The sequence below is a fragment of the Hermetia illucens genome, chromosome 5, assembly GCF_905115235.1.
Source record: "Hermetia illucens chromosome 5, iHerIll2.2.curated.20191125, whole genome shotgun sequence".
Taxonomy (NCBI): domain Eukaryota; kingdom Metazoa; phylum Arthropoda; class Insecta; order Diptera; family Stratiomyidae; genus Hermetia; species Hermetia illucens.
In genome coordinates, this window is record NC_051853.1 from 64,566,118 (window position 1) to 64,591,614 (window position 25,497).

Sequence of the window (25,497 nt, forward strand, 5' to 3'; positions counted from 1 at the left end):
TGACCGGTATTGGATTGGAGGGGTATCTCACGCATTGGATTATACCCATACTGAATACCAGGATAATCCAGTTGGATCTGGGAGGCAACCACTTGACCACAGCTGTGAACAGATGCACGCCCAGGGTGGTGCCATCTCACCAGTGCTCTGGTTAATAGTAATGGACAGAATTTTACGTACATTGGACAGCAGTGAAGTGAAGGTGGTGGCGTATGCCGACGACTTGGTGATATTAGTATCAGCGATGTTTCTCTCCATTACCATAACCCAACCAAAACGCAACTGATGCTATCCACCACAAAGACAAAGATACCTGAATTCCATTTACCATGGCTGAATGAACAAAGATCGGTTCTTTCCTCTAATGTAAAGTATCTGAGTGTAATCCTGGATCCAAAGCTAAATTGGAGATTGAACATAGAACTGAGGGCTAAGAAAGCTTGTATAGCCTTCTATGCCTGCAAGAGAACCTTTGCAAAGAAATGGGGTCACCGATCGAGGATGGTTCTCTGGATGTACACTGCTGTAGTGCGTCCGATCCTAACGTACGGCTCTATTGTATGGTGGCAGGCTTTCAAGAAAAAAATACGGTAGGACGAAGCTTTATAGGAATCAAAGAACTACGTGTGCAGGTGCTACTGGGGCTCCACAGTCCTGCTCGGCAGATGCTCTCAATGTACTCCTGCATCTCTTCCCCTAAACCTCCACAGCAACATCCTAGATGAAATACCTCAGGAAATCTGAGCACCCCCACGGACTATTCCACACGCAAGCTGAACTTCACGAGAAACTTTGCTGTGGACCTTCTAAGATATACTGCATTTGTAAATTCATGGATAACATTTGAAATATTGTACAGTTAATTGATTTTTCAGTTGAATTATGAAATATAGTTTACCAGATAAACATACATGCATGCTCTTTCCTAGCGCTCCTACCCACCTGATTCTGAGTTTGTTTTCCTCGCAAGTGCAATAAGTGCAGATTAAAGATTTTATCTGCATATAAGGTTAAAACTACGCCTCACATCCATATAAACGTTCCCACTGCCTCCTTCATTCATCTTAGGCTCAAATTGATACCATCTCACACCAAAGCACAAATATAAATGGATTTTCTTCATCACCTTAACTGAATGCTCATTCGTTTTGAATGTGGAAATCGACAAGTTTTCCCAGTAGCAGGTGGAACATCAGTTTCGAAACCAAGCGCTATATTCTGTAAAATATTGCTATGCAGGTTACCAGTAATGCTATAAATTGCATAGCTTCAAAATAAGTTACAACGTGTGCGGTTAAAAGTTATGGTCCGTCACCACATAACCTGTCGAACAGGTAACGTAGCTGAATGGACATCGGTTTCAATGTTTTGATTTATGCAGATTTCGAATTATAAACGTTAGTATGTCAGTACAGAAGGGTTGACTATGTGCCCGACGTAACCACTTTTCAATAATTAAAATAGTGGATGGCTGCAACCAATTTGCTTTATTATTTTTGTCTCCTTTTGATGTTTTAGTGATACAACTCATCATCTAACTCAGAAGCGAAAATTATTCTTGACCCGAAAAGCTTGAAGTGATAGATTGCTCAAGAAAATTATGCGAGCGCGAAGTTATAATATAGCGTTGAGGATTCCGCATCTGCAATTCAAGATGTTATGAAATGTTACTTTAATTGATACTCCCCTCCAAGATGGCTGCAGGTAATTGCGAAGTTAAAGTTAGGCATTAAGAAACTCTGCCTATGTTGACTCCTGTACTCCTGAATGTGCATCATATATTCTACCAATTTCAGTACCACCAAAACCCATTAGAGATTTGGACATCTTAACATCAGCGACTTGTGACCAGCGTTAATGTAGACAGCCATAGTCGAGAGTATTGCACAAATTGACTGATGACAAGTAAGTCCTAATCATTTATTCCTTTCTGCGAAAAGCAGCTAATTCACGTTGTCTCGCCTATTCCGGGCCGCAAATGCATGCAGGGAGCCTCACTAATAGACAGTTAGTGACGGCCATTGCATTTAGAGATTTGCAATTATCCACTTAAAGATTTAAACGTGACAGACGTACAAAGTAAGTAGATCTAGTGGATACAGCCATAGACAGATCAGCCACTTGTGATTTATGATAGTAGAATTTTGTGCAGCGCTGATTACGGTAGTAGGAGCTAGAATGGTAAACAGAAGTTTTCCAGTGCGTTAATTTAAGGATGGGAGCTTACTTACGGATTAATTTATTTGACGAAATGAAAATAGACATTCTTATGTCACGATTTTATTGATATGTTCAAGTATTTGCAAGAGGGGCTTTACTCTGCATGTAATTTATAAGGTAGTTGTTAATATGTGCAGAGATTCTTCGCTGTTTTCAGGGTTGGTTGCCTTCAACTTAATGTGCGGAATCTTTTTAGAGCGACTTTACCTACTTTCTGCCATGGGCTTGCTAGAGAAGTCTTGAAAGGAGTTGAAACGCGTAGGCATGGTTGACGCGTTTTTTCCCACTAAGGGTTAAATGGCAACCACATACATATATACTCCAGTGTGTGCTATCCTTAGAGCGGAATCAAGCATTACCTCAAAATCGTTCAGGAGTAGTCTTTTAAAGGAGGAGTCTTTTAAACTCCAAATCTAGATTCAATACGGTGGGGCTGTACTTTTGGCGCCTGATCACTGTAGCGTAGAAGAAAATTAAGTCTCAGATGCTTTAGCAGGGTTCAATATCTTCCAAGCCAGCACAGGAACCTGTAGTTGGAGTGTCAGTAGTATTGGCAAATAGTATTATTAAAAACGGGAATTAAATTTGTCGTAAGAACAAGTGGCAGGATCCACATCAAGGAGGCTTTACACAGGAGATTCACCTCCCGGCGCATTGCTTGAAATCGTATGGTGAAAAAAATCATTGCGCATGTTCGACTTTCTTCGATACACGCATGAGAAAAATTGCGTTCATTAGCTCTGGTGTATGTGTCGTTGCGAGCACATGCCTGCAAGCATGCCAAAGCGTTCTCATATCTGCTGGCAGTGAGGCTGCCAAAGCTGCAAGACAGTTAGAGTTAACCATGCGGGGACACTTCTGTTCCTAGAACCTACTTGCAGTTTTACATCTTACAATACCAGATTAATGGGGAGAGGAAAAATATCATAGTTGACTCTGGTTATTTACCCTATGATTCTTCGGACACACATTCAGAAAGATCAGCTTAACATCATTCTTGCTGACAAGTTTGGAGAGACTGATTGAACGCCACATATGTGGAAAGGCTTTAAGTTCGCGCCCACTAAAAGATAACCAGCATGCGTGGATAATCCTGCGATTCTGCTCTTCATTCTTTGGTTTCAAAGATGCAGGATGCAACTCTAAAAGGTGAGTACGCGATGGGGACGCTCATGGGCGTTGAGGGGGCATTTGATGGCATGCTGTTCCAAAAACTTGATGCAGCTAGAACGCTGCTAACACAGAGATTGCTATTTGCTAAAATGAGTTTCGATCGCTACCTAACAAGTGAAACGATGAAAAGTGGTCCCCAAGGTGTGGCACCCCTGAGGAGTATGATGATTGACTCACTACTATGCGAATTGCAAAATTTACCGATTCACGCTGAAGCTTATGCTGATGACGTGAATGTGCTAGCTGTTGATGGGATTGCCTTTGAACTGTTTGACAGTTGGCGCCTCAGGCATAAATTTTCGATAAATCCAAATAAAACTGCACTGGTATTGTCTACAAAAAGGCCAAAACTGGATAGACCTTGCTTGCCAGAGATGAGGGCTTTCGAGAAGCAAAATATCTGTGACTCATTCCACAATAGGTAAACTGCCTCTGTGAAGCAATATGAAGAAGTGCAGATGAAACTAGCTTTCACGACTTATAAGCTGTGCAGACGGGCCTTTGCATGAGCAGTGAAACCTGTCTTTGCCATTATTAGACCGATGGTCACTTATGCACCCGTAGTGTTTAGTTTAGTTTTCAATACAAAGAACTTTCTGTCTGGGTATTACCGGTGCCATGAGCATAACATTCGGCGCAGTTCTAAATGCATTGCATAATTTATAGCTCCTGGATATATTTATTCAAAGCACTACAGTGAGGATCCTGGAGCCGGGGTCTGTCAATCGAATAAAAACAAAAGGGGGAGAGGCAAATACAAAGGCGCATTGCAATCTGTCGCGATAGCTAGGCCGCGCTGGATTCGTTGCGTAGTTTTTTGATCACCTCAAAAATCGTTCAGGAATGTAGAAACTGCTTGAGCTCTATTTTTAGATTCAATACGGTAGAACTAATCTGAGTACCTGGTCACTGTGTTGCTGGGGGAAAGGAAATATCGTATGCATTAGCACAAGTGGGTTCAATTTCCCCCATGCTCGGATTGGAACCAGCATTTGGAATATTAGTAGCATTAGCTAAGGCTTTCAAGAATTGAGAACAAGCTTCCCATAATGACAGGTAGCAAAGCCGAAATGTTGCAAAATACACCAAACTTACCCCGTCAGAACCGACATAACAAATATATAGCAAAGCTTATTCTATCGAAACGCAGAAAGACTTGCGGAGGTATTGTGACATTCTGACTGCTTACATATGTTCAGAATAGGAATTGTACAAGTTGATACGTGTCCCTCCTATAATGAGGAAGCGGAATCCACGGAGGATTTTTTATGTGAACGCCACACCTATGGACACATCAAACATCAGATCTTTGGTGCTGATGTGCTCCAATAGCAACGGGTAGCATCATACTCACTAACGGAAATCCTACGATACATAAATGAATCCGGGATATTCCATTAGACGGTGGAGTCGAGTGCAATGGCCACAACGGTCTGTGTGCACAGAGGCTATGTTTCTTCCCCACCACAAACATATACACACATGGCTGCGAGCACAGGTGTTTATGGTTTTCCACATGAGAAGACTACTCTACAGTCAGTAAATTCAACCGCCTAAGTTTGATATAGGTCATGGCGAGGAGAAATCATCAAAAGCGAACACCTCCTTCCCGCCTCACACTCATTTAAACCACTCAAACGCAAGCGACTCTATTACCAATCTGGCGAAATAATTAAGACATGCGTTTTCTATTCGCTAGTAATGTTTATTAACTTCTTAGAACTGATGAAGGGAACAAGTGGTTCCCGAAATATCGGTATGCAAGCTTAATAAATATTACTAGCGAATAGAAAAGACAAGTCTTAATTATTTCAAATAGTTTAATAGCTAGAAACACAGTAAAGTTACACTTAGACCAATCTTACCCGACAAGCCCCATTAACGTACTCTATCCCGATTTCCTCGAATTCATCAGGGGATCGCGAGAATTTCTGCAGATGTTGAACGCGATGGTTGGTATCCTGGCTTCTATCAATAGACTTTAGAATCACCGAGTTGAACATCAACTCCACCATCAGCCGAACTCGTGAACATGAATTCGAGTTATTTCCGGCTCAATCGTCCTTCGCCTTCGTTGCTGCCGCCTACTGTCCTGTGGAGCCCCTCAATATGCACGACTTCCAACAAATTCACTACTTGCGCTTCCCATTCAAATGCACAAAGTAAAGTCAAACGCTCATCGAAGCATATACCTCTCACTTTAGTTCAGCCCTCCCCACCTTCCATAAAGGTTATTATCACTCCTATCTGGATCACCTAATCTTTAGTCGAAACATTACTGTTGACCTCCAACTAATATATATCCTTTCCTGGAAACTATCCCAGGCATTAGTAACCATTATGTTGTAATCCTTAATAGCAAACTTGCTGAAAGAGTCATCCGTCTCAGATCCTTAAGTCCACACTTGATCCTCTCCTGCTCCCATTCAACAGACTGGTATTTAACTGCACCACCAACCGAACAATTCGCCAGTACACTAAAGTATGAAGCGATCTGATTCCACCTTGTCTTAACTATTGTAACCTTATTTCCCCCTTCCCCCTTATCCCCCTCGACGATTTCAAACTCAAAAGGCAACGGAGACTATTCAGAAATATATACTCTCGCAGCCCTCTTACCTCATTGAAAAAATCTGCTAATTTCAACTGGTCAATCTGCAAACTAATGTTAACCCTATTTACTGCCTGGGCAAAACAACCCAAAAAAGCCCAATCCTATCTCAGACCATCTTTCTACCTGAAAAGGCGAACATACTAGCAACACACTTCCTCCAAGCACACCAATGTGTCCTGCACATCCTCGAACAGCTTTGCGAAGCCAAAGTCAGCAAAACAATCTCACGACTCCATTCGATCCGATCATTCTATCGCACCCAATCCACATATATTCTGTTCCTCTATTCCCTCAATCACGCAGATCATCGGGAAAATATCCCACCCAACCATTTTGGCATGACCGCGGTCGCAACACCCAAAAACAAAAAATCGGTAGGTCCCGATAAATATCCATTAGTCCCCAGAAGTACGAAACAATTGTGTTTCGCTGCAATATGAGAATTACGCCGAAAATAAATCCTTTCCCTTCAAATCCATGGTACACCCATTGCCACTGCGAATAAACACAGGGGTGGCAATGAACTGCCGTTTTTAAGGTTTTGTGTAAACACAAAACCTTATTAAAATCGGTTTATTAAGGTTTTGTGTAAACACATAGCGATTGACACCAAATTTGGTGGAAAGGTGGGTACTGTGAACGCTCACGCATACAGTGAATTACATCATCACATCACATTTTACATCGAATTTAAGGGGGGGTCCCCATACATGCAAAAGGGGAGTGTAAAATTTTTTTTCATCAAATATAGTCATGTGGGGTATCAAATTAAAGGTATAGATTAGTACTTTTCAAATCCGATCTTAGTTTTGACATTCGTTGGAAGGGTGGGGAGCGCGGGGGGTTGAAAGTGATCACTTCTTTAAGGGGGCCATTCTCAGAAACTACCCAACCGAAAACTCTGAAAAAAAAGGAGGCTGCCACTATATGGTGCCTGGGCTCCGAAATACCTTCCATGCCGATATCTGTTCAAATAAAGTTAACAATAGCATAGCATATTACTACAATTTTTTGTAATTGGTTAGAAACCCCCCTTAAGTACCATGAAATTTTTTAGTGATATAGGCTATAATATAGAGCATTATCTTACCAAGTTTAGTGGAAATCGCACTATTGCTAACAAAGTTATAATACCTCAAATTTGTTGCTTCTTTGAAAATTGAAGACTATGAATGTCAATATCACCCGAAAGTGGATACTCTCACATAATATATGGATATATTACGTGCTACGTACTAATACACAAAACCTTTCGTACCTGAAGCGTCCAGCTTCCGGTTTCCCGGCTTGTTTTCATGTATTTATACATGATTTATATATTTCGAAACACTGAATCATGTAAACGGTGCCTGTAAATCCCTGTATCCCGTCCTAAAATGCAGCACCCCTACAACCCAAAAAATTAAGTTGCTTGTTACAAGCAGCTCATCAGACCTCTCTCCATTTTAGCTTCGGGTTTTTGGGTCAATAGTTCCCCGTCCTAAATAAAGAGACTCCGCCTCAGATCCGCCTTAAGATCCACAAGAAGGTAGAGCATTCCAAATATATTTCCAACTATCTTGTATGATTTCTGCCAAACTCCTCGCAACAAAGTTGTCCTCGTCAGTCAGATAATTAATTTTCTATCCAAATGTTAGGCACACTCCAATCCCCTTATCGTCCAATCTATGTAGATTGAAAACATTGAAGACGATCTTCTTCATACTCATCTGTTTCCTCAACTCTTCTTATCCCTACAGTACCCAACCGCCTCAGAGGTAGTTGCTGAGGTAACAATCGAGGAATTACCAACTTTGCCTAGTCTTTATCTTCGAAGACGTTTCTTCTTGACAGCTTTCTTGGACTCAAAGGGCTCACTAATACTGGACAAGGTGTCACCTGTGTTTCTCACGTGTCACTTGCTACTTGAGCCGTTTTTTTTTTCATTTTCACTATACTTTTATCTCTTATATCAATACGTAGTGAGTTAAACGGATTTAGTAGATATTCAAACGACCTCCTATATGGCCAGAGGCAACCAAAAAAGCTATTCCAAAAACCTAAAAATTTGGCCAAATTGACCTTGAACGTCCGCTGTAAATATTAAAGCTTTGCCGAATTGTTCCGTCGACGTGCGCGTGCTTGCATCTTTGCTAGCGCGGGATGAAAAAGTGGAGGGGGACCTTTGAACACTTCAGTTCCTCACGTATCAGTTAACAAAACTTCACGTGTCCTTATACCGATGCGCTGCTCTGCATTGGAATTTGAAAGACAACAAACATTGGGATATCGCGCAAACCTAACGGAAGATAACACGCGGAAAACCTGGAAATTAAACCAAAAAAAACAGCTCGACCGCGCTTAAGTTGAGGACTTATAAAGAACCACAAATAAGAATATCAACATATGGTAGACGAACCACACCTATGACCACGCACATCATACTGACCATAAATGACCAGTCGAGGTAAGAGGAATCCCAAAACAAAAGAATAATAAAAGAATATAAGATAAGCATGCCAGTTACGTAGGCATAGGATCGACAGTATAAATACACTGAATACGAAACGGATGCGAGTTCTGTTACTTGATTTCTGAGATCAGACATATAGTAGTTCTACTAGACAAGTAAAATTTTAGGCAGTAATATTGCAACAGGATCCAAATAAAGAATCTACGCTAAATTGCAGAGTATTTTGTTACGCTTTGCAATAAGTGTAAAGATTTAATTGGCGCGAAGCCGTAAAACTATGAACCCGGGTACAACAATCAAGAAGAAAGTTGCCTAAGATGTAGCATGGGCCCTTAGGATCCACACCCTGCCCTGGCATCCTCAGATCACACAGGAGGTCGTTTGACAAAGGACCAAATCCGCTAAAGTCATTACAAATGGTGGTTCACATTAGGCGCACACTGGTGAATCCGGTTTTTGGGATAGTTCTCCCGTTTTGATCGTTTCCAGCCAGTATGGATGGTCTTTTGACCGACACTAAATTCGCCACTGTCATTACAGCCTCCGAATCTCGCTGCTCTGAATTCGAATCCCAGTCGTCATAGGTATCTCGATTCGTCTTGTGTTTGTCTCGTTCCCTTGACCTTATCACTTGCACAGCGTTAATTTGATGATAGTGACACTGAAGCACAATCTGACTGTGGGGATGTCTTATACTCCACCAAGGACGTAAGTTTTTGTCTATAAAAGCACTAACAAAATCAATGAGGAAGAGGACAACTAGGACAAATAAAAAACTCACTATTCGGCATTTAAAAACTAAAATTTGTTTCTTCCAATAGACAATTTGCATGATTCCTGGAGAACTCGAAGCTCTTTGCAAAGACTATTCCAGACAACCTTGCCGTAGCAATTTGAGCACGTTTGCGGACGCAGTATGTGACCGCTTGAATTCTATTCTGTAGATAACCCACCGTTGATGCCTCTGTAACAGAAAAAGGACTAATTATGGTCGCTAGGAAAGTTAGGTGAGGTAGCTGCATGCTACATGCTACCCATCTTTGCGGGTGGAAATCCAACTGATACAAACAGTCAAGTGTTTAGGAATACAACACGACTACCATTTGCGCATCGAAAGTCGATCAATTATACGGTTATGGGTCTATTTGGAAATCCATCTAATGCCTCTTTTTGAGACGGCATGCTCTCACCGAATGAAAAAATGATCGACAAATAACAGCGCATTTTATGAGATTACGGCTTTATAATCTTCACTGACGACTCATTCATAGAGAATGGATCGAACTCAGGGATATCCTTGGAAAACCCAAATAGAGAACTAGCACGACCTCTCGAAAAAATAACGACTACGTTCCAGGTGAAGATATATGAGACTTTATTGACAGCAGACGAATGTTTACGACAAAAGTGGTCGGGTCGCACCATTCGAATCTGTTCTGACAGTCGATCAGCGTTATCAGCACTAAATATCATCATAGTAGTAGCCACCGATTGATGTTGAAACTTGACTGACTAAATGTAACATCCTGATGTTGGTGCCGTCGCCAGCTAACAACGTTGGTAATGAAGAGTATGACAGACTAGAATGCCAAGAGTTTGGCCTTACAATCGTGGGACCGGAAGTAGAATTCAGTATCAGGTCATCCACTGTCAAGTCTACTCTATAGAATGAAGTTGCAATGGTTCACGTATATTTGTGAAGGAACTCAGGGCCTTTAAAAGGGCATTTTAATTGACCTTTAAGAAGTGGAACATGAAAACCCTGGTAGGGCTTTCAATGGGTCACTGCTCTTCAAGCTACCGCATAGAACAGTTAGGACGGTAATCTCGGCTAAATGTATCCAATGTCAGGAAGAGAAGAAGACGGTCTTGCATTTCATATACAGCTGCCTGATTTCCACAGACCTCTGACGAAGGTACCTCGTAAGGTTTTCTTTAACGAATAGTTTTCGCAAAAGCTTCCAAACGCCCCAGGCGGGAGGTCTTTTAATGGGCGATTTTAGAGATCAGTACAATGGGTCTAATGTAAGGGTTGATTTGGAGCTGTGGCTACACATTAAAGGGATAAAATTTTGACTAAGGTTCTAGCTCACAAAATCGCCTCCCCACGCAAAAATTGCGGATTTAGAATGACAAGATGATCATACCAGTATTATCAGTATTTTTCTCCTCATCTGTTAACTATAAATAATTTAGATATAAACCGCGGGGAATTCATCAAATTAAACCGCTAAATACCCTGAGGAATAAAAATGAAACTGCGACTTACATTGCATATGCAAATATACAAACAACCTGGCATAGTCCAATCGACCTAGTTGAAAATTCCCGTTTCCCATATTCATAATATAAAATTGGTTTAGGTCACGAGTATGTGATATGCATGCGAGTTTGCTGTAAAATATTGCGGAAATCCCACAGCCTGTTTGCAGAGATATGTATGTAGGATCAGTATACACAGTTGCTCAACACCTGGAATTAGAATACAGAAATGCTCTGAAATCGACTGATTGGAAACAAGGCTAGACACAATTAATCCCACATTCCGTTGAAACCGAAACTATGATATTTGCGTAGTGAATAAAGGTGACAGAATTTACGGGAGAATTTATTATTGTCAGCGCAGAGTGCATGCACTTATTCGAGACGTTGAACAATGTAAAGTAGAACATGTCTGCCTGAGGATTGTCTGGGCCTAATCTATTGCCACAAGAATAAGATGTATCTCATAATTCAAAGCGGGTTTAGAGTCATACGTTTAAGCCACATGTGTGCCAGATATGTATCATCTCGTCTCTACTTGCATACTTAAAGCAGTTATAGTAAAATTCCAGACTGCTTAATTTAACCAGGTAGACCAGGTAGGCTATTTGCATACAAGATAAATGATGTTCAAATGGTAGAAGAGTGCAAAATCGTGCTTGTAACTGTGGCGTCTGAGCAGTAGAATTGATATTAAACTAGAACTTTATACTCAGATACATATGTCATATGTGTGAAGTGGATCATCTCAAAACGAGGTTACCCACTACGAACAGTTGAAAATTCTTACATGGAGAAATCATGTAAGTGATACTCATCTATGTATTATTTATGAAACTTCGAACTTTCATAAATCTTAAAATCAACAGATTATCTGATTTCGCTGAGAATAACATCTTCTGTTAAAATTCCCAGAATTTTGTCTATGGTCTTTCAAAATACATTAAAATGTAAGAGCCTGCATCTACTATTTAGACGATCATATGAAACAAATCTAATGATCAAAACCATGTTTAAAATTAAAGGATAATTTTTATTATAATATCTTTTATAGACTGAGCAGTCTGTACAATGTACAATAACTGCACATGTGTTGTGATTTTGCTATTAAATAAATTATAAAAAGAAATTTGTGCCCAATTCAGAAAAGCGAAAACGGTATTGTTTCTGTCGCGGTAAGCATCCGGGAAGCTCACGCCGATATGGAAATACTCTTTTGTATAATAATTGAAAACACTCGCGACCACACTGCTCCCACGGCAGGCATGGGAGAGCATCTGATAAGTCGCCCCTGCCATGGTCGAAATTGTTAGTCGTCTTCTTTTAAGCTGGTATATTTGTCAGATCCCGTTTTGGGTATTCCAGAAGAGTGCACCTTCAGGCACTTCAATTGTTAGCCCCAAAAAGGACACTTATGCGACGCCGTAACTCGGAAATCCAGACTAGACGTCGCTTCTACTAGTCAGACCACTTACTGGCCACCATATCGACGGGAAATCCCGGACCTCACGGATTTTGACGTCAAGGGGGGAGTTAATAATGAGCGAGCCGCACTATAGAATATTTTTGGAGCAGTCATTAAGAAGCTTCCGAGCGTATCGATAACAAGGAATTATGGTGGCAAACCAACAGCCAAATGAACTAATTGGTTGTATTTCCAAAAAGATATGGACACTAATTTACAAATTAACATTCTCTTAAAAACCAAAAGTGAAGTAGTCGTTACGAAGTTAAAACTTAACGAAATAACACTACAGCGGTGATCCAAGTAAAATGCAAATTGAAACGGGAATGGAAGGTACATAAATGTCCAAGCCTAGCAAAGCAACTGGTCACAGTGAGTGTAACGTTCCATGAAGACCCAGGTATCATTGAGAACAGCAGTTGAAATGCTACCTATAAAGTTTACCGTTTACCATATCAAGTCATCATCATCAACAACCATTCTAGCCTACGCCATCATTCTATCTGAGGCATGGTCCACCACGTTTTCTTTTTCTACCACAGATATTGTCCTTATAAACTTTCCAGGCTAGACAATTCTCACCAATATGGACGAAATGTAAAGCAACCTATTGAGCCGGATTTTATCCACAACCAGATGATCACAGCATCGTTCATAGATTTCATCGTTACAGAGAATTCATCGTTATAGATCCATCTTCATGTAGAGGGCCACAACTTCTTCGGCAGATTCTTCTCTCCAACGCGGCCAAAAATAAGAACATGGTGAGACGTTTCGTGCGAATCACCTTTTTCAAAAATTTAATCGTGATAACTGTAATCGGTTATTATCTTCGACCCAGGATGCGGGAAATCATCAACGAACTCAAAGTTTTAGTTTTCGTTTAACAAGTTCCAGTTGATGCTGTTGGTGCTTTGGTTTTTGGTGCTGACATTGCCACCATGAACTTCTTCTTGCCTTTATCAATGCGCAGTAGTTGGATGGACTTGGAAGATGATGGTGCCTATCGCATTTATCTCAAAATCATGGATCTTCTTTTTAGGCTCAGGTTAAAGAGGATGCATGATGAGGCATCCCCTTGTTTTAGAAAGCTGTTGATGTTGAATGATCTTAAAAGTGATCCTGCTGCTTTTATTTGACCTCGCACATTGGTCAGGGTCAGCCTAGTCAGTCTTATCAATTTCGTCGGGATACTGGATTCTTTCATATCTATGTACAGTTTTAGCCTGACTATGCGATAGTAGACGGCTTTAAAGTCGATTAAAACGTGGTGCAAATGATGACCGTATTCCAACAGTTTTTCCATCGCTTACCGCGAAGAGAAAATCTGATCTTTTGTCGATTTGCCCGGAGTGAAGCCTATTTGGTATAATGACCTTCCGCGCTTAGTGCGGTTTCCCCCTCTATTTCTCGAGTTCGCAGACTTGGCCCTCCCAAGCTTTCTTTTTCCTGTATGTTTGTGGATCACTTTCCGCACAAACCAGATACTTCCAACAATAATTTCGTTCGATACTGCTAACTGAATAATCCGCAGTCCGTTATCATGGTTGTTTTTATATTAGTTTTGGGAGCCAGCATATCGCCTAAACACCGGCTCCGACTAATTGACTGTTAAAATCTCCAAATATGATTTTAATATCACAATTGGGACAGGGGGTTGGCTCTATTGCGTCGTACACGGTATCTCCTCTGTAGGCGCATAAACGTTAATGAGGCTTATATTTCCATATTTGCCTCGCAAATGAAGCGCACATTCCGCAAGAAAATGCGCGTTACCGAGTTCGTCGTTGTAAAATCCATCCGTAGCTCGGTAACTTCGGCCTTCCGTGTAAACTGGAGGACCTGTTGGTGGAAAATAACTTACTTCCTCCCTTGTGGTCCACGGAGTTCTTGTTTCTCAAGTCGTCCGGTCCGTCATCAAGTAGATGGGAATTTAGAACTCCGTGTATCCTCAACAAGAAAAAACTCGCAACGATCACCACGTGGAGGTAGAAATAAGATTTTGTAGCAGAGCGGTTGTTCAACAGGAATTTAATAGGGTTTATGATTTATCCTCGGTGGCGATTTGGTGAGAAGAAAGAAGAAACGGTCTCACTCATACGATTGCCAACCATTACGAATGTGGAAGAATCATGGAACCAAATGAAAGACACGATCCACAAAGCGGCCTCTGCAACACTCGGGGTCACCAAGCCGGGTAAGCGGTACATCAACCGAGATACTTGGCTTTGGAATGATGATGTTGAAATGAAGGTCCGTGAAAAGAAACGCCTCTACCACAAATTTCTCGACGATAAAACGCCTGCTAATTGGCAAATTTATAAGAATGCCAACCGGGAAGCAAAGAAAGCGGTCGCTGTCACCCAAGCAAACCATTACAAACCATTACCATTACACCGGGATGGCGAGAGAGATCTGTATCGACTTGCTAAAAGCCGTGATGAACGCACACAGGATATCGAACACTTCTGTTGTGTTAATGACAAGAGCGGTACTTTGCTTACCAACCGTCGAGCCGCAACGGATAGATGGCGAGAATACTTCGAGCAGATTTCAACTGAAGAATTTGCTCATCCTCCACTTCCACAATCATTGCCGACATTTGGAGCAGTTCCACCAGTCAGCGCAACTGAAGTCGAGGAGGCAATAAAACAAATGAAATCGGGGAAAGCAACAGGACCTGACTACATCGCATCTGAGCTCTGGAAAGCGAAGAGCTGGGACCGAATACTGTGGCTCAGTGAATTCTTTAACCGGGTTATTCAGGAAAGAAGAACACCATCTGACTGGCAAGAAAGTACCACTGTTCCAATATGGAAAAAAAAGGTAGCCCAGCAGAATGTTCAAATTACCGTCCGATCCGGTTACTTTCCCATACCATGAAGATTTTTCAACGCATTCTTGACAACCGTATTCGCGAAATCGTTGAAATAACTGTGAATCAAGCCGGATTTGTCAAGAACTGCGGAACTACTGACGCAATACACGCTGCGCGGTTACTCATAGAGAAACACCGTGAGAAGCATCGCCCTCTTTACATGGCCTTTCTGGATCTAGAGAAAGCGTTTGACCGTGTGCCACACAAACTCATCTGGTATGCGTTACGACAACACTTCGTGCCAGAAGAACTCGTGCGCCGGGTTCAATTGCTCCACCACGATCCGAAAAGTAAAGTTCGAAGCATGGCGGGTGTACCAAAACCGCTTCGTGTCTCTTTTAGAGTTCATCAAGGAAGTGCCCTCTCACCATTCCTCTTTGTCCTTGTTATGGACACCGTCACACGGGATATCCAACGTCCTGCGCCCTACACACTGCTTTATGCAGATGATGTTTTCCTAGCATCTGATAGCAAAAATGATCTCGAGCAACTTGTTCAAAAATGGAATGATCGCCTCATGCAACACGGTCTCAGATTGAATTTAAACAAAACTGAATTTTTGACGACCGATCCCCATGAAACAGGCACAATCACTGTCAGCGGCAGTGATCTGCCCAGAACTGAGCGATTTAAATACCTCGGGTCAACGCTATCAGCCAATGGAGAATTGCGTTATGAAATTGCTTCACGCATTAACGCAACCTGGATGAAGTGGCGTTCCACAACTGGTGTCCTTTGTGATCGACGTATCAACGAACGTCTCAAATCTAAAATTTACCGCAATGTCGTCCGTCCAGTCGCTCTCTATGGTTCTGGGTGTTGGCCGACCATAAAAGACAATGAACGGCGTCTTGCGGTAATGGAGACGAAGATGCTACGTTGGACTAGTGGCGTCACACGTTTAGATCACATCCGAAATGAGGATATCCGCGATCGTTATGGGGTTGCACCGATCGTGAAAAAGTTGCGAGAGAGGCGTCTTCGATGGTATGGTCACGCAATTCGTGCAAACGAGAATCCCTTACCAAGATTGGTCTGAACATTGAAGTCGATGGTAAACGACCAAAAGGCAGACCTAAGCAATGGTGGCTTGATACGCTGGATGGGGATTTGAAAGCCTCGAGATTGCACCCAGATCAGGCATTCGATAGAGCCAAATGGCGAAGCCGATCACGACGAGCCGACCCCGCTTGTGAACGGGACAAAGGCTGAAGAAAAAGAAGAAGATCATTTATCCTCGGTATCAATTTATGCTCCGCCCTAGGACCTATACTACTCTTTAACCTTTTTTTATGAAAGCTCCAAGCAGATTGAGATCTTAATGCGAATCATCACTTTGGACAGAAGAATGCAGCTGAGCAAGAAGTGATGCAAAAAAAGAGGGGAAATTTGCAAAACACTGCCGCCTGTTTCCGCTATGCTTCAGGTCAAGGCTGCATTAGCAAACAAGTTTTTAGAACAGCTTCCAGTGTAGCTGCTTAAAAGTATGTTCAATAGGTTGAGAATGCGTGAGTAAGAGTAGGGTTGGCTAACGGCAGATGAGGAGAAGCTAAACTCACAAAGTGAGTGACAAGCGACAAAGTGGATTTAGCCCGCTTATAGCAAGATCCGATCACGAGAGCTCTTGCAGCAGGCGCATATATATGCATACAAGATTACGGCGATAAAAACGAGACACTGATTTATAGGGAGCAGGCCACCAGATTCAGGATACCCCACAATTCGCAGTACCGAAACTACGGGAAGAATAGAGAAATCCTCAGGCACTTCTTTTGCGATTGCCTAGCTCCAGGTTGAGCCAGGCTAAGGACACTAGGCAAACCATTCTTTGAGGCCCTCCAATCTCTAGTTGCAAAATGGATGAAATGCTTTCGTTCTTGAATCCTACGGCCTACCACTGGAGATCTGAACCGGCTAGACTGTGCTCCGCTTGCTCTTGTCCAAGCATGGTGTCAGGAATTGTCATCATAACTGCGCTTCACACTGCAAATTCGGCTCCTCGAAGCGGTCACTGATACTAACCTACATACACTCGCTCCCCGTGCAAGATAATGTTTAGCTATTTAGATGGTCGGTAATGCTAAATGATTAGCAATTATTTAAACGTTTTTTCTTTTTTTATAGGTAATTTTAAGAGTTTTGTGACAACCATATTATTATTAACAATTTTTTTTCTCGTGGGAAATTCCTACATCCGAAGACATACATACAATATCAGTATTATCTTAAAACAAGTCGGGAAACCGGAAGCTCGGCGCTTCAGGTATGAAAGGTTTTGTTTGCTTCTTCTGCGAGTATATTTGACTGCACAACTATCCCATTTGTAGGTAGCCGGTTATGTATATGCATTTAGCATGTCAGACTACTAACTTTAGTGTGATATTGATATTTAGTTGCAGTAAATTTACATGGTAAAGTCAACTTTGAACTACTGTAACTTTGTTAGTGATAGTACAATTTTGATCAAACTTGGGGATAATATGCTTCATACTATATTTTATACTACTACCAACTTTTATAACTCTGGGATAAACTTAAGGGGAGTTTTTAAAAAATTTCCCCAAAAAGATAGTAATATACTATTATTCACTTAATTTGAGCAGATATGGATATGGAGAGTATTCTGAAGACTGGACACGATACAGAGGCTGCTTCATGATTTTTTTCAAAGTTTTCCGTTGGGTAGTTTCTGAGAATGGGTCCGTTAAAAAATCACTTTCCACCGCTCCCACTCCCCGTATTTCTATCAAATCTCGAAACTAACACCAGCTTCGAAAAGTACGTCGGGACCTTTCATTTGACATATCCAACTTGACTATATTCGGTGAAAAAAATTTTGCACCCCCCTTTTGCATGTATGGGGACCCCCCCTAAATCTCAACGTAGAAGGATATCACTCATTCAACATATCAACCTTCTCAGCAAATTTCGTGTCAACCGGTGTAGCCGTTTCTGAAAAAAGTGCGTGTGACCGACAGACAGGTGCCCCGCTGGTGACTTACTTGCCCACCGTTGCATCGAATAGTACAAGTAGCCTGGAGAAAGAGGCATTTGAAAGGAGTACATCACTCCCGAAAACCCCTGTTCAAAATTCACGAAAAGATGCCCCACAAACTGGTCATTCATGAGTCCATAGTAGGGTGACTACACCTGTTCAGAACATTCCACACTTAGTGTTTGATCCATTTAGGAGAAGTTCGACGATTCTGCGATCTCCTTCGAAATCAACGCTGATGAAGGAAGGAAATCAGGGAAGCTCCCGGAAGGCTGATAAATACGGAAGTGCCCAGTGGGAAAACCAAGCAGAGGAGCAGGGTCAGAAACCGGACGAATCATTGTTTGCCCTACTCGTAGGTAAAGTAGTATTATAGAATTGCCTGAATTTATAAAGGACAAACACAATGTGCACCAGGCCATCAAAAACATGGTCCGTGCCATTCGTGTACTGCACAATAGTGCCAAGAACGAAAATAATGCCTCGAGGAAATCAAGCACCACAAGGGAGGTAAATCCCCAAAAAGAAACCAAGGAAGCGCGGACCAAGGTTGGCGGAAAGAAAAAATACGATACATAAAAGAAGATTACCGCCCGAATTAATTATTATCTCCAAATATGTGATATGATTTACGCCGATCCGATCCTGAGCTAATGGACTTTGAAGAAAACGTCAGCCGAATCAGACGCTTAGGAGATTTGATGCTGGAGCTGAAGAAGTCTCCGGGCAAAACAGTAGAAAATTTCCTCGGTAAGGGGGAGAAGTCCTTAGGAAAAGAAGCACAAGTACGGGCCAGAAAGCTACATTGATGAAATCACGACCAAGAAGGATATCCGCGCCGGCTTAGAAAAGCAGTTCGGACCACTTGGCTTGCAAGATTCCACAATTAGGGGACTGAGAAAGGCATACGGAGGCACGCAAACGGCAACTATAACTTTGTCAGCTGAAGCAGCGTTCAAACTGCTGTCGGCTGCTAAAGTAAACATACGTTAGGTCGTTTGCCGACCCATGGAGCAGGTGTCCCTTAAGCGCTGCTTTAGATGCCTGGGAGGGGGGGGGCCGTGACAGGTCAAAAAGTTGCAGAAAATGTGGAGGAGAAGGTCATATGTTCAGGGAGTGCAAGGCTGATCCTGAATGTATGCTTTGAAGGAGAAAAAGGGCGTCGACTGTCAGCGCGTTGCAGGTAGCAACAGATGCCCTGTGTTTAGGAGAGCCTTGAATGTAGTATAAAATGAGGTTGATACAAATCAACTTCAACCAATGCGAGGTAGCGCAAGACTTTTTGTCACAGACCATCTATGAGAAGGGAATCGAAGCTGCCATAATTAGCGAGCCTAACCGCAATAATAAGAGCGGTGCTTGGACTGCACATGTAACTGGCAAGGCGGCAATATGAGCGTGTGGAAATCCAGCCATTCAAGAAGTGATGGAATTTCCAGAAGTTGGATTCGTCAAGGCAAAAATAGCCGGTATCTATATATATAGTTGCTATGCTCCAACAAGCGCGACGATAGCAGAATTCGAAGGAATGCTAGGTATGCTAGGTATGGATCCAAGAAGTCGCGGGTGATTTCAACGCGTGGGCCGTGGATTAGGGTAGTCGCACTACGAACATCAGGGGCCGTATCCTGCTCGAAGCTTTCGCGAAGCTAGACTTGGTGCTTGCCAATACGGTAAATGTTTCCACTTTTCGTGGGACAGGGTCGGACTCAATAGTCGATCTGACATATGTAAGTACGACATTGGCGAGGAGAATGGCATAATTTGTCAGTGAGCATTATACTCACAGCGTCCACCACGCAATTTTCCTCCAGATCGAATATGGGCCATGCGGCGATATGCGTTCCCACGGAGCTGGAAACCAGGGCTGGTCCCTGAAAAAGTTTGAAGAGGATGCATTCATAGAAATGCTATTGGCAGGCCAAAAATCCAGTGGTGCGGCTACAGAAAAGGGAGAGCAAATGATGGGACACATAACGAGAGCATGTGACGATGCTATGCCTCGTAAAAAGGCGCTCAAGCTATTGGTGGAATGAAGAGATCGCATGTTTTCGAACTGGAAGGAGCTGCCAACGATCTAGAGGAAGACCAGACTTCGACGAGAAACGGAAGGAATATATGAACCTTCAAAGTAGGCTTAAGCAGGCTATACGGACCAGCAAGTGAGAATCCTTTAAGCAACTTTGCACAAAGGCAAACCAAAATCCCTGGGGAACAGTGTACAGAATGGTTATGAAGAAGATGAGAAGGCGAACACCACAACTGACCTGCTCGCATCGTCTGCTCGATATTGTAATAGCGCTCTTCCCCCCGGATAAAGGGGAACGCAAACAACACAAGCAAGCATTGGACTTTTACACCATACCTGCGGTAACTGAGGAGGAACTTGCGCAAATTTGCCGGAGGATTGGTGATAACAAAGCACCCCGTCTGGATGCTGTTCCCAATAGAGCTCTTAAACTCGCTGTTAAAACCAGACCCAACTGGTGTATCAGCGTTTTTGAAACATACATGGTAGAAGAAGTTTTCCCTGACCGGTGGAAGAGACAAAAATTAGTTTTGCCCCCGAAGTCGAATAACCACCCAGGACACCCATCATCATGCCGACCGATTTGCCTCATCAACACGGCAGAAAAGATGCTCGAAAGGGTCATCTACAATAGACTGTATCATTGAACATATGGATGGACTATCGGAGCGACAATTTGGATTTCAACAAGCCCAATCAACGATCGACGCCGTAGACGTTGTTTTGAAGCTGGCTCGAGACGCGATGTCGTCTAAAAAATGTTGTGCCGTGGTGGCTTTTGACATCAAAAATGCGTTCAATTCCGCTAGTTGGGAGTGAAGAAAAAGCTCACGGGCTAAAACGGGTATCCCTAGTTACTTCACTAAGCTCCTCGACAGTTACCTTTCGGATAGGACACTTTGGTACGACACGGATGAGGTATCCAAGCAGTAAACCGTCACCACTGGAGTACCACAGGGCTCAGTGTTGGGTCGTCTCCTGTAGAAGATCATGTACAATAGGGTCGTTGTCCTTAATTAATTTCGCAGATGATCTAACTGTGTTTGTCGTCGCGAAACAACCTGAAGACGTTGAAGTGTGTGCTAACGAAACCATTAACGCCATAAAAGCGTGGCTAAAGATGGTTATCAAACCGGTTATCAAATACCTAGGGGTGATGATTGACGCTAAAATCAATTTCAAGGGACACCTGGACTATGCCTGTAAGAAAGCAGCAAATACCAGCGTATCATTAGCGCGGATGATACCTAAGATTGGAGGCCCAAGATACAATTGGAGTGGCTCGCTCCACACTATTATACGCGGCACCAGTTTGGGAGAAAGCACTAGCGTGTGAGAACAATCGAAGGAGGGTAAATATGACTTACCGCTTAGTGGCGCTAAGGGTGTGCAGCGCCTTCAGAACAATATCAGGTGACGCAGCGTGTGTTATTACGGAAATGATCCCGATAGACATTCTAGCACGTGAGACACGCTCCCTGTACGAGAAAAGAAAAATGAATCCTCCTGAAAAGGATGCAGAATATCGAAAGGCGGCAAAGTGAGAGACGCTGGAGAAGTGGCAGCAACGGTGGGAACACTCGCAGAGGAGCCACACTTTGATTGACCGTATTGAGGAGTGGATCCAGCGACGACGCGATGAGATTAATTACCGTCTGAAGCAATTCCTGTCAGGACATGGTGGTTTCAGGAAGTATCTGCACCAATTCAGGTTGGATGATTCTCCCCTTTGTCCTGAATGTGGTTGCACACCTGAGGACCCGGAGCATGTTATGTTCCGCTGTCCACAATTTTTCCTCAGAGAGGAGGAAGACTCCCTGAAAAACAACCTAAGCCCGCAGAGCATCGTCGAGGAAATGTTGAAGTCGGAGGGAAACTGGTGTACGGTGGACTCCGCAATCAAAAGAATACAGGAAGAACTTGGAAAAACGGAACGCGCAAGAAGGACGCGAAGAACGGAAGGCTTGGTCGCTTAAAGTGCAATGCACACCGCGAAGTAATGCTTTGCGGCGGTCCCGCGGGGAAGATTTGTAAGATTTCCACCTCCATCCATAAAAAAAAGACAAACAGACAGACATTGAACCGATTTTCATAAGGTTTGGTTTGCAAACAAAAACTTAAAAATAGTTTAGCACCCTGTATTAAAAACCCATATATGAGCCAAGAATACCCCTACACAGAATTCAGAAACAAGGTTCTCCCTGTTTTATTTACGTTCAGAAATATCCCTATGATGATGATGTGACCCCATCGATCACCCATAAGAAACCTAAAAAATTTTATTGAATCAAAGTGTATTAATGACTTTCCAAACACAGACGGTGTTTGCAGAGTTCTTATTTGTGTTTCAATGACCTTTTTCTCATTAAAAATGCATTTTACCAGTTGCGTATTTAAATTGAGAAAAAAAGGTATTGATTGCTCTTAAAAAAGTTAGTAAATAAACGGCAGACCTTGTGCCGTAATCAACATTGAGTTTAAAATTTTGTGTCGTTTTGCTAAGTACTCTACCTGCAAATGAAAACGCAGAGCTGACTCTTCCATTAGCGCGATTAATACAAATACGCTGAAAAAATAAAGGGGGCGATTGTCCACTTGGATACGAATGTATCTCTCATTTATTAATTTCATTTGTGTTATTGTTTCAGATTAATGCAACCTTGTGGAAATTGTTGGCTGTGGTCATGTCCATGTCTATAAGTAATGTTTCAAGTGCTTTCTGTATTTTATGTTTTTAAAGTGTTTGCGTGTACGTTAGAGTTTTTTGTTTCAACACAAATACAAATTATAAATTTATTATGATTTAGCGTGTGTGACTTCTCCTCCATGCAGTTATGCTAGCTCAATGTCTTCAACTAATAACTCTGGCATTCAATAAATAATAATTGACAATAAAATCTTTCATTTTCTATGAGTTGTATTGATTATTTGGTTTTTCATTTAAAAATTGGAAAATTACGAGCTACTTCAATTACAACATGATTTAGCATTTTGTAAACTCCGAGGATTTAAAATTTTCAAAATTAACCAACCAAAGAAAATTTTGGGGAAGGAAGTATCCAAGATATAATATACGTTTCTAAGATATGAGATACGTCCATTAGAAACTTGCACTTATGTGACCCATATTGGGCGCCACTTTCAAATTGTGTGAAATACATGTATTTACCCACTGAAATCACCCCCAACCATTCTTCGAATAAAATTATCCGGTGATAGCACTTCACCTAGAGTTTCCTCTAGGTTCCTCCTCTCTTCCACGAACCTAGGATATTGGAAGTATTCTTCCGTGCGCAGTTTGGACAATTAGGTGAGGTCTCCAATTTTAAGCTGTGCAGGTATTGACGATATCCTCCATGGCCGGTGAGAAACTGGGTGAGATTATAATTGATCTCCCCAAGCTTTCTTCCCAGCCACTCCCCGATGGCGCCACTTGCGGTATATAAAGACCACACACTCTCACCAATTTTCGTGACAATCGGTCCAGCCATTTCCGAATACATCGAGTGTGCCAAACGAACAGACAGACATCGACTCGATTCTAATAAAGTTCCATTTCACGCAAAACTTTCAAAAACATTACGTATGAAATAATTTCTACTCCTTCCTTAACAAAATCTTCGATAAGCTAACGCATCACAATTTTCGGCACAAAAATTAGAAAAGTATCCAACCAAATTGACTACTTCCTCGCACAGGAAACTATGACATCGAATATCATCGTTGAGAGAACCTATTGCGATGTCAGCTACGCGCTGTGAGTTGGGACTTAAGACTACACTGAAAGCCTGCTTGTCATAAGAGGCGATTAAAAAGGATAGAAACTTTTAGGTCAGCAACTGCTACTGAAACGTCAACAGAGCCTCCATAGGGAGTGTCCTCGTGACTACAACCTTTAGCTATCAAAAGCGGACGCTCCTCAACAATGGTATCAAGGGTCCTCAGAATGCTCGCTTTCTCCAACTTGAGCAAGAAATCTTGCAATATAAGCTGGATATTCTGGGCCTAATCGAAGTAAAATGGTGCGACTCTGGAGAATACTCCTCTCCTTCTTGCGGCATTGTGCTTTTGTAGTCTGCAAAGCCAAGTGGTAGCAGACGCGAATCCGATGTCGGGTTACGTCTGACGGCTTCTAACCAGATTTCGGTCCAAGTTAAGGGGAATCCCAATTGTACAATGCTACGCACCAACAGAGACTTCCGATATAGTGGAGAAGGATGTTTTCTACGAGCCATTAAACACAGTTCAGGGGAGGATCTTTAAAGGTGACATTCTAATCGTAATGAGTGATCTGAATGACAAGGACGGTTCTGACAACAGCTTGCTCGAGCATGTGATAGGGAAACACGGTCTTGGCAATCGTAACGGTAATGGTAGGAGGCTCGTGGATTTCTATAACTTCCACCGCCTCGTCATTGCTGGCATATTGTCCGAACGCAGAGGCTGCCATAAGGTCAGTTGGGTTTCAACTAAGCAACGCCGTACAAGAAATCAGATCGGCCATTTCGCGATCAGCAGTAGATTTACAATTTTTCTTCTGGATGTGACATTGATATCGGCTTCGAAATGGGTCACGATCTGATGATCGCTTACATTCGCTTGCATGTTAGGTCCGCCACTTCTGGTAGAGCTGGAGAGCTGCGACCTCCCAATTTCAACATCGACCGTTTGTATGACCTAGTTGTCGCTCAACAGCGGAAGGGCTATCTCCCTGATTGAACGACAGATATACTGAATAACCCGCCTGAGAATATCGATGAGCATTGCTCTTTTCTCGGGTGCTACACACGTCTTTCAACACGTCCCGGAGAGACGTAATAAAATTTAGCTTACTAAACAACCGTGGAAGCGGATCGATGAATGGAAGGAGTTGAAAGATCTAGTGACCGCTGCAGATGATGGCATGCGTCACACGCTCGAAATCCCATATCGACCGGAATTCCGAGAAGTTCAGCGTGATGTATGCCGTGACAAGAAAGATTTTGTTATTGCGCGGACAGGAAATCGGAAGATGCCGCAGATCGCATTGTTCTCAGAACTAAATACCGCATCACGAAAGAGCTTGGATGTGATGGCAAATCATTCGATGGTCCTGTAAAGGGTGTCAACGATCGACTAATCATCCACGATGATGAACAACTGAAGAGGAGGAAAGAATAATGATTCTCAACCGAATCACGTTCGCCGAGCTCCCTCCTCTTGCGGACGAAATGGTTAGCCACCGTAATATGAGGACAAGGACCGCTCCTCCAAGCAGAAGAGAAATAATTTCGGCCATCAATGCACTTAAACTAGACAATCCGAGAGTTTCCCCAGAGAGTGGAAGAAGGGGATGATCGCCAAGATTCAAAAGAGGTGGATTTATTTTGAGTGTGGCAATTGGAGGGGTATCTGCGTGTTCCCTGCCGT

At 42.5% G+C, this 25,497-nt stretch overlaps 1 long non-coding RNA gene across 1 annotated transcript; it reads left to right on the plus strand.

Annotated features, from left to right (window-relative positions):
- The first annotated feature begins 1,430 nt into the window (after positions 1–1,430).
- Positions 1,431–22,991, plus strand: LOC119658243. The gene is made up of 3 exons (XR_005250203.1): positions 1,431–1,704; positions 1,797–1,905; positions 22,737–22,991. It is a non-coding gene; the product is annotated as an uncharacterized LOC119658243 (long non-coding RNA).
- Positions 22,992–25,497: the final 2,506 nt, after the last annotated feature.